Genomic DNA, 18,322 nt, shown 5'->3' with positions numbered 1-18,322 from the left:
TGGGATCTCAATTGGAATTGCATTAAGTCTATATAGCAGTTTTGGAAGTATGGCCATTTTCACTATATTAATCCTTCCTACCCAGGAGCAGGGGATGTCTGTCCATTTTCTGATATCGTCTTCAATCTCTCTTTTCAGAGTGCCATAGTTTTCAGAGAAGAGGTCTTTGATTTCTTTTGTTAGGATGATTCCTAGGTATTTCAGTTTTTTGGATGCTATTGTGAAAGGAATTATTTGCACTATTTCTTTCTCAGTGAGTCTGTCATTCGTGTAGAGGAAAGCTATTGATTTTTGTGTGTTGACCTTGTAACCAGATACTTTATTGAATTTGGTTATTAAGTCTAGAAGACTTTTGGTGGAGTTCTTGGGGTCTTCTATATAGAGTATCATGTCATCTGCAAATAATGACAGTGTGACTCCTTCATTTCCTATCTTTACTCCTTTTATTTCTTTCTCCTGTCTAATTGCCATGGCTAATGTTTCCAGAACTATATTGAACAAGAGTGGTGGTAGTGGACATCCTTGTCTTGTTCCTGATTTTAGTGTGAAGGATTTCAGTTTTTGACCATTTAGTATGATATTGGCTGTTGGTTTTTCATAGATGGCTTCTATCAGTTTGAGGTAGAGACAATCTATTCCAATTTTTTGTAGGGTTTTTATCATAAATGCATGTTGGATTTTGTTAAATGCTTTTTCTGCATCTATGGAGATAATCATATGGTTTTTGTCCTTGGTTCTATTGATATAGTGTATTACATTAATTGATTTGCGTATATCGAACCATCCCTGCATCCCTGGGATGAAACCCACTTGATCAGGGTGTATGATCTTCTTGATGATCTTCTGCATTCTGTTTGCCAGTATCTTATGAAGGATTTTTGCATCTATGTTCATTAGTGAGATTGGCCTATAGTTCTCTTTTTCAGTTGGGTCTTTCTCTGCTTTGGGGATCAAGGTGATGCTTGCTTCCAGGAATGAATTTGGGAGTATTGCTTCCCTTTCAATTTCACTGAAGAGTTTAAACAGTAGTGGCAGCAGCTCCTCTCTAAATGTCTTGTAGAATTCAGCAGTGAAGCCATCAGGGCCTGGGCTTTTCTTAGTTGATAAGTTTTTAATTATGTTTTCAATTTCATTGGTTGATATTGGGTTGTTCAGAATTTTTAGGTCTTCTTCATTCAACTTTGGTAATTCATATGTATCTAGGAATCTGTCCATTTCTTCTGTATTGTCCATCTTTTGGCCTATAGGTTCTGGAAGTAGGTATTGATGATCATCTGGATTTCAGCTGGGTCTGTTGTAGTTTCACCCTTTTCATTCCTAATTGCATGGATTTGGGCCTTTTCTTTCCTTTTTCTGACAAGGTTGACTAAAGGTTTATCAATTTTGTTGATTCTTTCAAAGAACCAACTCTTGGCTTCATTGATTTTTTGTATCGTTCTCTTAGTCTCCATTGCATTGATTTCTCCTCTGATCTTTATAATTTCTTCCCTTGTATGAGCTTTGGGGTTGTCTTGCTCTTCTTTTTCTAGAAGCTTGAGGTTCAGCATCAGGTTGTTTAATTGGGCTCGTTCTGTTTTCCTAATATGCATATTTACTGCTATGAATTTCCCTCGTAAGACTGCTTTCATTGTGTCCCATAGAATCTGATATGTTGTATTGTCGTTGTCATTTAATTGAGGGAACTGTCTGATTTCTTCTTTAATTTCCTCTGTGACCCATTGGTTATTCAGAAGTGTGTTGTTCAATTTCCACGTGCTTATGAAATTTTTTGAGTTTCTTTTGCTATGGATGTCCAATTTCATCGCACTACGGTCTGATAATATACAGGGGATCATTTCAATTCCTTTGCACTTACTTAAACATGTTCTATGTGTTAGTATGTGGTCTATTTTTGAGAATGAGCCATGTGCAGCTGAGAAGAATGTGTATTCTGATTTTGTGGGGTGGAACACTCTGTAAACATCTGTTAAGTTCATTTGTTCAAGAGTTCGATTGAGTTCTAGTATTTCATTACTTATTTTTCATCTAGTTGATCTATCTATTTGTGACAGTGGGGTGTTGAGGTCCCCCACTACAATTGTATTAGTGCATATATGGCTTTTCATGTCCATTAGTATTTGTTTTATATAGTTGGGTGCAGTAGTGTTTGGTGCATAGATATTTATGATTGCCATCTCTTCCTCTTGGATTGTTCCCTTTAAAAGCATTTAATGTCCTTCTTCATCTCTCTTAATCAGTGTTGGTTTGAAATCTACTGGATCTGCCAAGAGGATAGCTACTCCTGCTTTTTTTCGGGTTCCTGTAGCATGCAGTATTGTTTTCCACCCTTTAACTTCCAGTCTATGAGTTTCCTTTTGAATTAAATGTGTTCCTTGTATGCAGCATAGTGTTGGATTTTGCTTCTTGACCCATTCTGCCAGTCTATTTCTTTTGATTGGTGAATTGAGACCATTAACATTGATGGTTATAACTGACACATATTGACTTGTCATTGCCGTGACTTTTTCTTTCTGTTGGGTTCTCCCCCTTTACATTTAATTTCTTGTCATGCCAGATGGGTTCATTCTGCTTTGCTTCCTGGGGTTGTGATCCTCAATGTCTGTTCCTAGGCTATTGTGTAAAATTCTTTGGAGTGCTGGTTTGGTATTCATGAAGTTCCTAAGGTGCTCTTTGTCATGAAAGTATCTTATTTCTCCATCAAGTTTGAAAGATAGTTTTTCAGGGTCCATCAATCTGGGTTGGAGGCTGTTTTCTTTTAGGGCTGATAATATGTCACTCCAAGCTCTTCTTGCCTTGATGGTTTGTGCTGAGAAGTCTGCTGTGATTCTGATGGGCTTTCCTTTGTATGTGATTTGTTTCTTTTCTCTGACTGCTTGGAGAACTTTGTTCTTCTGTTGAGTTTCTGGAATCTTAACAATTATATGCCTATGTTTAGATTTTTTTTGATCAAGTCTATTTGGAGTCCTATATGCCTCACTTATCTGTATGTCAAGTTCTTTTCCCCTGCTTGGGAAGTTTTCTGCGATTATTTCTGTGAAGAGATTTTTTATGTCATCTGCACTCTCTCCTATTTCTTCATTGACTCCAATCAGTCTTATGTTATTCTTTTTGGCATCATCTAGGAGCTGCTGGATTGATTTCTCATGTTCCCTTATAATTTTGAAGCAATTTTTCTTTTCCTGGTCACTAACTGCAATCTTATCTTCTGTATCTGAAATTCTGTCCTCACACTGGCTCATTCTGCTGTGTAGACTTTCAGTGGAGTTTGTCATGTCCTGGAAATCTATTTGCATCTGTTTTATGGATTCCATTTGTTTCTTATGTTGGGATTCCATCATGTTCCTGAGCTCCTCTCTAGATTTATTAATCATGTCTTGCACTAAGGGCACAATTTCTCCTGTTATCTGAGAAATTATTTCTGATTTCATTTTTTCCAGATCCCCTTTTGTTGCCAGTTCAGTGGGTCCAGGTGGTTGAGTATCAGAGTGTTCCATCTCATTTCCCTCTGGGGTTGCTGTAGGTGGTCTGGAAGTCTGGTTTGGGGACTTATTTATGTGTTTTCGCATTTCGACTGGGGCGGGGGGCTGTTAGCGCCTGCGCGTATTACCTCCTCTGAGCTGGGTGAGGTGGGCCAGGGGCCGGGAGCAGCGGTAGGGATGGTGACCCAAAAGCCCTTTCCTGTGGGCTGGGAGCAGAGGGAGGGATCGTGGCCGGGAAACCCCTTCCTGTGGGCCAGGAGCAGCGGGACAGAAGGTGGCCCAAAAGCCCTTTCCCCTGGGCTGGGAGCAGCGGGAGGGATGGTGACCGGAAGCCCCTTCCTCTGGACCAGGAGCAGTGGGACAATGGCTCAGAAGCCCCTACCTCTGGGCCGGGAACAGTGGGACTCAGTACCTTGGTCTGGTGGTCTGGTGTCCTCTGCGCCTCGGTAATGTGGAATCAGGTGGCTGCCTGTCTGCAGTTGGGTGATTCGGTGTCTTCCGCGTGACTCAGGACCTCGGCAGGGTGTGCACAGACCTGCCTGTCTGCAGCGGGCTGATTAGGCGTCTTCGCGTAGATTTTATTCTTTAAGTAATTTGCTAATAATTTTCACCTAAAGTCATGATATTTTTACTCCTTGATTCATAGATGTAAAGAGACATAAGGTGAAAATTCTGAATGAAAATATTGTTGACGTGCATATATAAGTAGCCCCTAAATCTAAAGGCAATCTCTGTCACTTCCCAGTTTACAACTCATAATTGGCTCTCATTTGTTTTTAGGAGGGAGCCCAGGCATCCCGGCCAGCTTTGCTAAGCACTTTGTGATCAGGTGGCCAATCACACTGCAGTCCCAAAGTCTGACACACTTGCTGCATGTCTTCTGCCCTGATTAGGCAGTGCACAGCCAGTTCCTGGACGGTCACTCTCCAGGGCCGCGCATTCTCCATGTCTTTGGAAGTGTTGAGATCTCTGCCTGAGACACCCTCTTTGTTTCTTTACCAACATAATGCCTACTCTCCCTCCAAACTCAGCCCCATTGCCTTCTCTTTAGCTTAATCTTCCCTGACCTCTAGTGGCACTCCCATGGCACCATGTGCTGACCCTCACACACTTCTTTTCAGTGGGTTCATGAAAGTGTTTACTTCTGTGTCACTTCCAAAACTAGGAGGTTCATGAAGGCACCTCATCAGGGCCCAGCACAGGGCCAGGCACATAGTAAATACACATAGTGTCTTGGTTGAATGAAGAAGAGAATGAATTAAAGAATGAAGAATGCCTTGGAACCAGGGATTTAGCTCAGTGGTTCCGCTGCCTATCTCACAAGCGCAAGGTCCTGAGTTTGATCCCCAGGAACAAAAAGATTGCCTTGTATTCATTTTTAATGCAGACCCTGGATACACCAAGGAAATGAAAGATGTGATTGTTCTCTCCTAATACTCCTTAAAAAGTTGCTTCTAGGGGCCAGGGATTTACCTCAGTGGCACCGCTCCTGCCTCACAAGCACAAGGTCCTGAGTTCAATCCCCTATACTGCAAAACAAAGTTGCTTACACACACACACACACACACACACACACACACACACACACACACACCCCTGCCCCGGGGACTGCTATGGTCCAACATGGCTATAAAGATGTCAAAGATACAGAAACCTTTGTCGGAAGCACTACCTAGTTGAGCCTACTTTCAATGTTTAGATGAGCCCAGCTGTGGCAGTATCCACCAGACACTTGATATTGGTAAGAAAACCAAAGCTAGGCCAAACTCCCGGAACTAGTTTCAGCCTGGAATTATCTGGAAATTCAGTTTGGTTCAGTGTAAGTATGTTCTATGTATTTGTGGGGGATCTTAAGTATATAGTTTGTCTTATATGAGAAATTCAAAATATATACACATATAAATAAATAGCAAAATAAAAGAAGTAGGGAGAAGTTCAAATAATTCCCCAAATTCTCTATTCCATTATTTCAAAAATATTTCAATATATATGCAAATTCATTTCATTTATACTATTAGTTTCTCTTAGTCATTGGAAAGAAAGTTTCGTGCTATTGTTTGTTTCTCTTTTGTGAGAGAGTCCTTTTTGTCTATGACTTGTACTCTGAGTAACATTTAGGCCTTTCTTTTAAGATTATGGTACACAGTGTATTAACTATTGTTATCTTCTAATTATTTTGTTTTTTACAGAAGTGAGAAAAGTGTTTTTATATTTTTAATAATATCTACATATATTACATTAAAATTTTAAAAATTAAAAAATAGATGCATCGCGGAAAACTCAAACCTAAAGCAATATATCTATCTAATAAGCAGAGGAAGACTATTCCCTGATATTGGCCCATCATATGATTCTCCAAAGATAGCCAATGTTAAGAATACTGTAGAGGCTGATATGATGCAATTAGCCTGCAAGACAGTGCTAACCCACAAATGACTGCATACAGCATATTACTTGAATATTTTTATTAGTTGCCATGAAATAAAAATCAAGTTTCCCCATAACTGATATACCTTCATGGAGCTCCTAGTTTTGGAGGTGAATGCTAAGTAAACAGGTCACAACCCAGCATGAAAAATACTATGGTTCCTGCCTTTTCACAGAAAATCTAAAGGGCAGTGATTAGCTTCAGCTGACTGGTACCAGTTGCTTAACACGAGGCCTTCTCACTAGGTTGTCATAGTTCCTTCCTGGACCACAAATCAAGCCAGTTTGGCCCCTATATGCACTGAAATTTGCAATCACTGATATGTATCCTTATAAAAAAATTCTATAATGTCCTGAGGGTAATGAACACTGCCTACAGCCTTCCCTTTTCTGTTATTTCCATGTCTATTTAGACAGCTGTACCCATAGATAGTATTCCCTTGTATGATTACGTTATGGTGTATGTAACCAATCCTTTCCTGATCTATATTTATGTTAGCTCTATTTATTTTCAACTATAAACAATTTAACAGTGAATAGTTCGCATATTGTCTTTGTGAGCATTTCTCTTGACTGGACTTCTAGATGTAGAATTACTAAAGAAAAGAGAATGCACACTGAAAAACAATTTTTTTGAAGCATAGTCACTTTTAATCTTAATTTTTCAAACTTTTACTGTGTATGCAGGATGTGAGCTGGTTTGGGCCAAAGCTTTTCACAGTCCAGTGCTCAGAAAGACACACCTAACCCTAGCCCTAACCCTAACCCAACCAACAGCCAGCTGAGGCGCAGATTGGGGTGCTCCCATCTCCGTTCACCCCTGAAGTGTGGGTTCTAGTCTCAGATGTGTCACAGTCCAGGGCCAAAGCCCCTCTTCTCTCCACCACGCCCCCCCATGTCCCTGCACAAACCTGCGTCCACACAACAAACATTACACTGTGACTCTCGTGTGGCACAGGGAAAGTACAGATCCTTTTCAGCAGGAACCTCGGATCTTCCAATCAACATCTCATCATCTGCAGGGTCAATGTGGAAAAGAGTGTTCCACAAAAGCAGGTTCTGCTGAAGCAACGTTATATTCTCCTATAGTTTTAGTTAAATCAGAATGTCCATTTAAATAAATCCGGTGTGTGTGTGTGTGTGTGTGTGTGTGTGTGTAAAACTGAATAAAGCAAATACCACTAAAAAGTATCAGTGTGAACAAATATTCCAGGGGCTAGAGATATGGCTCAGGGGGAGAGCACCTGCCTACCATGTACAAGGCCATGGGTTCCATCCATAGCACAACAATGACAAAGAGCCTATTTCCTCAGTTAAGGAAATGCTAGGATTTGTTATGAGGGATATATCTCCATGATCCATAAGAACCAAAACTACAGAGTTTAGTTTCAATATTTCACCTTTCTTAAAAATGTATTTATTTTAATTGACCAAAATTATATGTATTCATGCTGTCCTACCCAATGCTTCGATTGATATTTGTACACCCTGTGGAATGGATACCCCAACGTTTCTTCCACTGATCTCACTGTTAAACCAAAGTCCAGGGACATGTGGAAAGGCAAACACCCACAGTGCAGGCAGCAGGACCCTGTGGAAGGGTGCGAGAAGCCTGCAGTACCTGGAGACAGACATGCTCGTGGCCCAGTCCACAGCACCTGGGGACACAACACACGCCCACATTCATGAGACAAACAGCAGGACCGGGGAGTCCAGAGTCCAGCCTGGTGGTGAACCGCACACCCTTCTTCCCTGCAGGGGAAAGGACCTGCCTCCCTTTCCCCATGACACCGGAGAAATGGGCCTGTAAACACTGAAAATTTTAATAGACAAGCCCAAAAGGCCGAAGGTTTAGAATCTAAACCACGATTAGCTCCAAGTAGGGACAAGGAATGATAGAAGTTGGAGAGTTACATGGAAGAGCCAGACCAAGCAAGGCAAATATATTTTAGAATTCTAGTAGAAAAGTTAATTCACAGTCATAAATTAGGCATCAAAACAAAATGAGATAATTCCAGTTATCTCTATAGGAATTTTCATTTGTTATTGAAAACCAAAAGAATTTTTGTTTAAATGTATTCATGATTCTTTATTTAATTTGTTGGCATTTTTTCATTATTTTCTCTCAGAAAGAACTTCCTTCTATATTCTGCCACTTCCTGTTTCTGGTTTATTTCCCTTTCTGCTGCTTGTAAATTAACATGATGCTACTGTGAGAGGATGATTATGTTCCCAAGGTTTGAACTTTAATGAATTAAATTAAAAATAAAAGTTTAGGATCAAAATTGCAATAAGATAGATTTAGATGGCCTCTTTTAAAAATATCATGAATGCAGCAAATGGATGACATGAAAGTTAAGGGCACAAACTTCCTGGGACTAAATCCTTGGTGCCTTGTGCACTAGCTAAAGCAAAACATAAGCTCTCGGGCCAGGAATTTAGCTCAGTGGTTTCGACACCTGCTGTGCAAGCGCAAGGACCCGAATTCGATCCCCGGTACCAAAAATAAAAAAAGAAAACATAAACTCTCTAAGGATCTGTTTCCTCTTCTGTAAGATGGGGGTAATAATAAGGTTATGTTCTTTTCACAGAATCTGGCACAAAATGATGTTAATTGTTATTATCTATTCTAGCATAATAACCACCCACCCCTCTTAAAGTTCTACAACGTGCTGCCCAAGACCACATCAGCCTCTAGGGAGCTACTTTGTGGGTTACAGTCATCAAATGGCCAAATCAGAATGAGTAACTGCTTCAGGACAAGAAACCAGGAGTTGAGCTCAGTTTTAAAGTGTACTTTAGATGCAACATGGTAGATAATAAGAGGCCTGGCAAAGGGATAATGGCTAAACTTGACTGAGTGCTTACTCTGTGTCACTCTCTTTGAAGGATTTTATAAGCATCTCTTCAGTGTATGTTCACAATAATCCTAGGAGATGAGTGCTATTATTACCATCCCCTTTTTCTCAGATGAGAAAACCAAGTACTGAGTGTGTAAGTGGCTTGCTCTATGTCACATTCCTATTAACAAGATAGCACAGGCCATCTGAGCCAGAGCTTCTGGTCTTAACAAACAAGATCAGAAAATGAGAAAAAGAAAAATGAAGATATTGTAAACTAATATCTTTGGAACACCTTCTATATACGAGGATATTGTTCTAAGTGTTGCCAACACATAGTAGGAAATTCACTCCTTGTAACAAGCCTGAGAGGTACATACTACTGATCACATTTTTATGTATGAGGCTCAGAGCTATTGCACACACAAGGTCATATAGTTGTGAGTGCCAGAGCTGAGTGTCCAAAATGTCTCCAGATTCCAAGTCCTAAGCTTTTGCCTCAGGAATTCAGTTGTGAATTCCAAACACAGATGAGTCATCCTCATCATTCATCAAATATTTATTAAGCACTTACTTGTGTCAGTCACAAATGATCAATACACAAATGGATCTCACACCATAGGACAGAGATGTGTGAAAGAGAAGAAAACTTACAATGGAGGGAATGAAGGAAATATGAAGACATGAAGGAAATAACATATAATATCATAAATTAATATATAACCAGCTTTTGCATAGGCTCTTACAAAGATATCTACTTGATTGGATAAATGTTATTTACATTCATTTGTGGAAAAATAAATCCAATTCTTAAAAAAAGAAAACATTTACTTCTCATGTATTTCATATTGTTCTAGAAGACCTGACTCTGAAGAAAGACACCTAGGAATAATCAAAGCATTTGGGGAATTACTGAGTTTTGCAATTTTTTCACTTGTGTGATCTAAAGTACAAGATTGTGGTTACCCAATAGCCTAGAAAAATTGTCAGTTTTTGCACAGACATGCTCTGTGTTTAATAAGAATTAAGGTTGCATCCTGTTTGTGGTTTGGAATCAAAATATCTACCAATTTCATCAGAAAGGAAGCAGTAAAGAAAGAGAAGGAAGACCAATTAGTAACGAAATGACTAATCACAGCCCTTTTCTTTTGTAAGGCACAGTGTCTGTTATGGATTAACATTTACTTACAGCAGTTTTGGATCTTTGATATTTATTTTTAATGGCTATTTTATTGAGTGTAATACATTGATTATTAGGACTATAGGATTTAACTCTCTCTGCTGTATGTGTTTTAGCAAATCTATAATGATTTAAGGTACTTTTATCTTTTAAAAAAGTCTTACACTAGCAATACATGTTCATTGTAGAAAAATCACAAAAGCACATAAGCAAAATGAAAAAATAAATGCCAACCAATAACTAGCACCCAGAAACAACCATTGCTAATGTTTTGCCCTACCTTCTTCTAGTGCCAATATTATACACCTGTGTGTTATCTTGTTTTGGGGGGGGGGGGTTGAGTTTTTTTGGTACCGGGGATTGAACTCAGGTCCTTGCGCTTGCGCAGCAGGCAGCAAAACCACTAAGCTAAATCCCCGGCCCTACCTGTGTGTTATCTTAAATAAACTGGACCAACTTGCAAGTTCTATGTTAACTTAATCATGAATGTCCTTCATATTATTAAATATACATTTCCCTGTTGTTTTTGATCATTGTGTAGTATTCCCAGATTGTATATATTTCGGCATTTTCCTATTATTGCATATTCAGGCTGTTTTTAACTTTTAGCTACCTAAAAAGTAATACTATGACAAACATACTTGGGTACATATCTATTACATTAGTATAAATTTTTAGAAGTGGTATTTTAGGATTAAGAGACATATTGATATAACATTGGCTATGTACTGAATTTTTTACTTATAAATAATTATAGATGCAGAAGATGTTCTAAGAATGGTACAGAGAAGTCCCTTGATCCTCTTCAACCACCTTTTCCCAATAATAACATCTCAAATAACTAAAATATGTTAATAAAAATAAACAAATAAAAGAGGAAACTGACATGAACATAATACAATCAACTACACTACAGATTTTACTCAGATTTTTACTAGATGAATTATTTTCCAGTGTTAACAGAGTGGTAAAATGCATCCTTAACCACTTTCCTACTTTCTTCGCTCACAAAGCTGCCTTTAAAACTGCCTTCTAATCTTCTGTGGAGGAAAGAAAGCAAAGATACTCCATAGGCTACTCTCTTTTATTGAAAATCAAGAAGAAGAAATGAAAGTAAGACTCTCACTAGATACAAAGATGGTAAGCCACTGTGAATACGGAAAATGGGTAGGCTTCTGTCCTCTTGTTTCTTTACAGTCATCAGAGTTCCTTTATGATACACCAGCATTTCCAAAACCTGGGGAACCTAAAAGAAAATGAATAACTCTGAGTCTCACAGTTAGAAAGTTTTTCTTTTTCCTCCACTCATCAGATCATATGGTGAAGAAAACCTCAGTTTCAAGCTAGTCCTTAATGCTTCTCCAACACTTGCTAATTTTTTTAATTGCTCAGGTCTCAAGTTTAAATCTAAGCAGGCAATAGAATTTAACTGCAATTCAATGGCAATTTATAGCTTTAATTAAATGTGTATTTATTCTCACCCTCAAATTGCAGCAAATGAAAGTGGTTCCCCATTTACAGAAGTATATTTTTAGTTTCCCTTTAAAACAAATTATTTCAATTAAAAAAGTGATTTGATTTTTTTAAAAGTGTATGACTTTTGTATTCAAAAGGCATACATGGGGCTGGGGATTTAGCTCAGTGGTTCCACCTCCTGCCTTGCAAGCGCAAGGACCCAAGTTCGATCCCTGGTACCAAAAAAAAAAAAAAAAAACCAAAAGGCATACAAGGGGGATGCAAAGGACTAAAGGTTAGAGATTCATCGTGTTTGTGCATTTTGTATATGTGCTGCTGAAGCAAGCACTGTTTGTGCATTTTGGTCAATGAAGTACACTGTACTGACTAACCCATGTACTAGAATGTTATTGTTTGAGATTGAGTGGGAACCCTCTGGCTTTTTGTTTTTTATGAGATCTGTTTACAAAAATGAAGAAAGAGGAGTTCTACAGTTATTAAACACTTATTGCATGTATTGTCTCAATTAACTTCTAAGAAAAATCTAATGAGATCCTATTATAAACCTCCTTTTATACTTGAAGGATCCGAGGAAAATAGGAATAGGGTAATTTGCTGAAGTGATCTATCTAGTAACCAGCAAAGCTGCAATTCACATCAGGTCTACTGGATTCCAAAGCCATGCTCTGGACTGCTGATTCAAACTGTTTCTCATGAAACTTACGGACAATAATTCCGCTCTAAAGGATTCATAATGACTCTTTAGTTTGGATCACTTTACTGTGGATCTAGTGATTGCATAGGAATACCCTAAAGGACCTCCTCGCCTCCACAGATCCCCAATTCCAGAGGCAATCTCACAGTTAACTTCATTCCAGGCCCATATCCTTTAAAGAAAGACAGGATGTCTAATTGCCACCCAAACTCGGCCATTCTGCCTTCCTTCACAATTCCACTGTTGGAAAGATGCCCACCTTCCTCCTATTATTCATCTCCTCAAATATTCCCAAAAGTTTCCCAGTATTACAGGGACAAATTCAATACCATGGAAACAGAGAGCATCGCTCTATGTAAATATTTAAAATATATATCCAAATTTATACTAGGTACTGAGAGAAGAGAACAAAGAAGTACAAACCAAGGTGTTAGAGCTTAAGAGTAGCTTCATGACCCTGAGCCTCTAATGCTTTAGATTTCCAAACACCTGAACTTCTTTGAGGGATTTAGGATAGGCTTATCAATGATTGGCTTTATGGCAGAGATCCCCAAGAGTATCAAAGGGCTAAGACCAAATGAAAAGAGCATAATTCTAAAATAGCACACCTCAATTCCAATAAATAGTAGATCTGAGCAACAAAAATTACCTGCACTCTTGTGATTTAATTTTAAATTCAAAAGCACTCTCTTAGTCTAAGAAAAAGGTTAGCTTCTTTGAAGTTAATTTCTTAGGGAAGAGTAGTTAAGGACAGGAGAGCAAAAGAATGAGGAAGAACTGATAAAAGGTTGAATTATTGTGTCTGTCACCCAATGGATGAATGGTGCTCATTTCACAGGACATTCTGAACAGCTTACACAATTTCATGACCAGCCAGCTGAGCATGGTGTCTCATACCTGTTATCCCAGCATTTGGGAGGCTGAGGCAAATTCAAGGCCAGCCTGGGGTTCATAGTGAGTTCAAGGCCAGCCTGAACTACATAATGAAACCCTGTCTCAAAAAAAATTTCATGGCCAGCATGGATCCATACACTGCCCATCAATCAGATCATGATCCATACTTCTGGATAATACAACTGCAAGTGGTGAGGAAGTTCCCAAGCTTTACCCCAGGTGTCAATATCAGAGAAGCTGGAGCAGGAGGCAAGAGATGTATGGCTTGAGGAGGTTTAAGGAAACACACTGCCAGGTGGCATCTACCCGAATGTGTAAAACTTCTTAGATTGAGGTGGGACTGAGAACATTCAAAGTGGTACCACAGACATGTCTGAAATGAAACCATTCTTAACAGTTTGATGTACATCTGCTCAAACACAGGTTTATTCCATCTTCCATTCATAAGCTCATTCTATAGGCACTTACTAAGCATGAACTATAGACCACTCATAAGATATGAGAATAGAACAATAACAAGACACATAAGTGCCATGCTCTCTTATAATCTAGGTGAGAGAGCTGGGTATTAAATAAATCATTAAATGACAAATACTGAGTCACAAGTATGATAACTGTTATGAAGGAGAAGGGTAGGATGACAAGCATTCTACTCATGAAAATCAAGGATGATGTCCCTGAGAACGATATTTAAGCTCAAATCTGCAAAGAGGGAGGTGAAAATAGCAGAATGAGCAAGAGGAAAAGAAGAGAGGAAGGAGGAAGAAAGAAGACCATGAACAAATACCCTACAGCAGAAAACTTAAACTTTCCTAAGAGTGAAAAGGGGAAAGCCAGTGATCTGGAGTGCAGGAAGTAAAGGGAAGATGTGTGTTTGGATAAGCCAGATCATAAAGGGTCAAGAAGGTCAGGAAAAGGATTTGAATTTTATCCTATGGTCAATAGAAACTATTGAAGTGTTTAGAACAGGGGAAGAATAAAATCAGATTTGCTGATTTTTTTAAAAATAGATTGAGATGTAAACAAGGCATAGTGGCACATACCTGTAATCCCAGTACTTTGGGAGGCTGAGGCAAGAGGATTTCAAATTTGAATCCAGCCTGAGCAACTTAACAAGATCCTGTCTCAAAAAATGAAAAAGGCTGGGGATGTAGCTCAGTGCAAAGACCTTGGGTTCAATCCCCAGTACCACAAAATTAAATAAAACTAAATTAATATATAAACACAAGCAGCAGAAACTCATAAATATTGCACAAGGATTTAAAGCTCAGCCTGTAATTGCTGCCTAACTTTCCAAATGTAAACAAGAGTGTTAAGGGGATCAGTGAAGTCGAGGGGCCTGGAGTCTAGCAAAGTATGCAGAGTTCACCTTTCTGTCTGTTTTTATGGACTAGCTGTACTTCTGTGCCAACATAGCATTTAAGTAAGGTGAAATGAAATCCTCTTTGAAACTCTCCCTCTTCGTCTAAAGCTTCAAAAGAAAATGTTTCCCCAAGACTAACCTCATATGTGGGTGGTGTTAGACCACCTACAAGTATGATTTGAGAGGTGCTAAAAGACCCCCTCTTCCACTAGTGCCTTAAATCCCAACATCACAACTCATTGGTTTGATTCCCAATTGCCAAGCATTCTGGAAAAGAGTAATCCAGTGGATCTATCTTGCCTGCTGGGACTGAGCTGGTTTGATTGTGATTTCTCAGGGATAGGAAGGATTGAAGCTTTTTGAAACCACTGCCCATGCATGGACATGAAGGAGCCATAAGACTGGATAGATGATAGGACATGAAAGGAAGAGGAGCCCACACTCCTTTTCTTGACTTCTGGGTTTTGTCTTGGGTTGGTTCTAGAATCGGCCGGTTTGCATGTGATGGACCTGTGTATAAAAGTATGTTAATGTTTACAGTAAAGTGTATACAGTTGTACTTATGGTACATACATGACTTTATAATGTGAGAAGCAAACATGGTAAGGAACACAGGTCGTTGATTTAGACCAACCTGTGTTCATATCATAAGCTTTGTAACCCTGAGATAATTTGTTTAAATTCTTAGCACTTGTCTGTGGCATGCAGCAAGTGCTCTATAAATGTTACTGTCTTTAAGATTAGTGTATTTGAGATTACTGTCTTTGAGATTAGTGCAAGCATGTAGGTGCATAAGTGGGTGTGTTAGGAAGATAATAAATATTTGAAAACAAGCAGGGACAGGCAATAGGGGGTAGATAGGAGCAAAATATATTATACGTACCAACCCTCCCCCCCAAAACAAAACAGGCAGGGCAAGGCAAAGTATGTTATGTGTATGTACAATTCTGCCACAATGAAGCCCATTAATCTACATAACCAATAAAAAAATGAGTATCGGGGGGGGGGGGGGGCAAGCAAGGGAAGAAAGGAGCATGTTGCCAGTCCCTGCAGGAGAAGTTCTAGCCCTGGAGTGGCCCTTTCTAGATGGTAGGGGAACTTCAGAGCACCTCACAGAGGAGACGCAGGTTTACCTTTAAGAGAAAAGCAGAGTAAGGAGACAGTAAAGAGTCTCAGACCACCAGTGACTTCCTTATGGTCACAGAATCGTGGAAATTACCTGAAGGAGATAGGAAGGCAGACTGAGAAGCTCAAAGGGGAGATTAAAAGAGTTAAAAGTGGTTTCTGAGATAATGTGCACAAAACTAGGATTCAGTGCTCAGAAGACAGATAACTTCATCTTCTTCTTCTGAAAGTTTTCCTTTTTGAGCTTCATGCATGTTTAATTTTTCAAAACTAACATGGAAGAACTTTTTTAAAAACATCAGTATTTTCAGGTTCCCTCTGAAGATTTTCCCACAAAGCTCTAAGTGCTGTCCACATACTAAAGAATTATTATCCTTATGTTGGAACAGAAAATGTATTTTTTAAAAAGAATATCCAGTTATAGTTTCAGTTCTGTCTGTAACTCACCAGGCAACTTCAAAGAATCTCTTGATCTCTCTGGGCATAGAACACTCATCTGCAAAGAGAAGTTGATTGGTCAATCTAGGTCATTATCTTTTGACTTCTTGCTATCCTAGGTGAGGTTTAGGCTGGATGTCATGGCACAGGCCAGCACTCAGGAGGCTGAAGCAAGAGGTTGAGGCCAGTCTGGGTTATATAATGAGACCTTGTCTCAAAAAAAAAAAAAAGAAAAAATGAGATCTTGAACCATCTCTTCTCATCTTAAAAGTTATGTCACTCTAATGACACAGTAGTTGAGAGCACAGACCTCCTGCTTTCTGCTAGCTCTGTCTGCTAGGATGAGTTATTTACCCTGTGGGTCTCCCTTTCTTCTGTACAGTGAAGGTAGAGTGCACCCTTGGGCTGCTAAAAGGGTTAAGCAGGTTAATACAGGGGAGGAATTTAAAACAATGCTTGACACAGATAAGGGTTATCCTGATGTTGGGTAATACTATTATTTACTTACTCAACTGGATACCTTTGTAATTGTATATGAGATGTATTCTTGGTAAATACAAAATGGAAGTATGAGGTGTCATTTGGGGATCTGAAATAACTAAAGTGGGTGCTGGACAAGAGGAGAGCTGGGACCATTACTTTTCCTCTTTAAAAAAAAAAAATTTCTGTGCTTTGATTTTTCAAGTGTATGTATATATGCAGTAGTCTTTATTTTCCAAAGAGATTGAGCCCAAAGATCACCACAATTCTCATTTCTAAATTCAGGGACTGACTATAGTCTTAAGGAGCAGCATTTCCTAAGTGGCTGGCTTATCCTTAAAAACGTTTAAAATAAACACAATCACTTTGGCATGTTATAACTGGGCAGGCTTCAACTTTAGATAAGAGAAAAATGGAGAAGACAGAAATATAACCTTTGTAAATCCTTAGACTTAGGGGCTGACTGCATACGTTGCCTCTGACAATCTTTTCCCGGGAACTGACTCGGTGACACACGGGAACATGCAGCAGCAGAGAGCAAACTCTGAAGAGAGCGGCTAGCAGGCAGCAGCGGCAGCGAAGGCGTTAACAGGGCGGGGTAAGGCGATCCCTTAAAGGGATTAGGTAGGACTGCGAGGTTGTTAAAGTTTTGAAGGCAGTGGCTGGCCGAGGCAGCACTCAGGAAAAGGAAGGCAGCTGGAGGAGTGCACTCCTGCCGATCCGACGACCCAGCCGAGCTGAGCTCGGCAGAGGTTACAGGCACAAGGTTAGTGGCCCCGCACCTCCCCAGCTTGCTGGCGCTGACGTCTCTGGAGAGGACTCTTAGGAAGGCGAGGCGCCATCTCCTCCTCGTGTGTCGTGTCTTCTCTGCTTACTGTGGAGTAAGTAGAGACTGGCTCTCCTGCCTGCAGGAGTGCCTGGCTGCATCGGTCACCCAAGCCTTGGCTTTCGTGAGGGCCAGCTGACTTCTTCCCAGAAGACTTTTCTAAATGGAGAATGGGCTTCAGACACTCAAAAAGAAACTTTCTAAAACAAGGATTGATTGTAGACCGCCCACACACACACACACACACACACACACACACACACACACACACACCCTACCTTACGTGTTGCTTCAGCTTGGTTTTTACAGATTGTGACCACAACCCAGAATTCCTATCAGCTTCAGTTGAAACTGAGAGCAACTGTCAAAGCAACTAAACAGGCTGCACGACTTTACCTCGTAGGAGGAAGATTGTCTCTGAGGCTAAGTTAATCAGAGGGAGGGAAAAAGAGAGAGAGAGAGAGATTGACTGACTGACTGACTTCCAAAGCTTCCAAGTACCCTGGCCTGTAATTAAGGCAAAACAATTTTTGAAAACAGATTTCTAGTAGGAGTTTTTCTAGTATATTGCTATAACAAAGTAGTAGAGGAAGACATATTGCAGACCGCATAATTCCACATCTGCATGTGGTTCAGATAAACTTATTTAAACTCAACTGCCTGTTATTCAGATAGTAAGCAAACATATCTAGGGAAGGAAGGAAGAAAGCTAGGTAGTGTCACAGAAATGACGTTCTGAATGGGCTTTGATTTGAGAATTAAGAGTGACTATCTGAGACCTTTTCCCAGGCAGGGGTAAAAAGGACTCCTTCCAGCCCCAGCTGATAGAGAGGAGAGTGTAGCCACTTCGACAGGGCAGTTTTGTCCCCCTGCTCTCGCCATCCAGGCAGAGGCAGTGAGTTGTCTGTGGCTGTGCTGAATGTTCCCTCTGATCCTTGCAGCAGGCTCAAGTGGAGGCTTATACCTGCTAGCACTGAATCAGAATGAGTCATTTGAAACTTGGGTTCTGGAAAAAAGTACTTGCAAACTGCCTTATGAGATACTGCTTCAGTGTAGGTGGGATACACCTCTCAGAGCAGTCACATTTTCCTTCCTTTCTT

The 18,322-nt window shown here is 39.8% G+C and overlaps 1 protein-coding gene and 1 long non-coding RNA gene across 10 annotated transcripts in view; one reads left to right on the top strand and one right to left on the bottom strand.

Annotated features, from left to right (window-relative positions):
• Sh3rf2 (SH3 domain containing ring finger 2) overlaps window positions 1-18,322 on the top strand; it is a 220,453-nt gene that overhangs the window by 85,021 nt on the left and 117,110 nt on the right. For 5 of the 9 annotated variants that reach the window (XM_021266111.2, XM_021266108.2, XM_021266109.2 and 2 more), the window contains exon 1: window positions 16,962-17,162. The exons of 2 other annotated variants lie outside the window; for them this stretch is intronic. The gene's annotated coding sequence lies outside the window, so the exon portion shown is untranslated. Of the gene's footprint in view, window positions 1-16,961; window positions 17,278-18,322 lie in introns of those variants that run through there. 2 more of the 9 variants (XM_021266103.2, XM_087180440.1) reach the window with 2 other exon arrangements.
• On the bottom strand, window positions 9,094-18,307 carry LOC106010186 (uncharacterized). Its single transcript, XR_015438786.1, has 3 exons — window positions 17,501-18,307; window positions 15,926-15,974; window positions 9,094-11,172 (listed from the first exon to the last, which is right to left on the bottom strand). It is a non-coding gene; the product is annotated as an uncharacterized LOC106010186 (long non-coding RNA).

This window comes from Heterocephalus glaber, unplaced genomic scaffold (genome assembly GCF_053883595.1).
Source record: "Heterocephalus glaber isolate CG9 unplaced genomic scaffold, H.glaber_assembly_v1.0 deba00001463, whole genome shotgun sequence".
Taxonomy (NCBI): Eukaryota; Metazoa; Chordata; class Mammalia; order Rodentia; family Bathyergidae; genus Heterocephalus; species Heterocephalus glaber.
The sequence above is the reverse complement of the archived record's forward strand: the minus strand, read 5'-3'. Positions and strand labels throughout refer to the sequence as shown.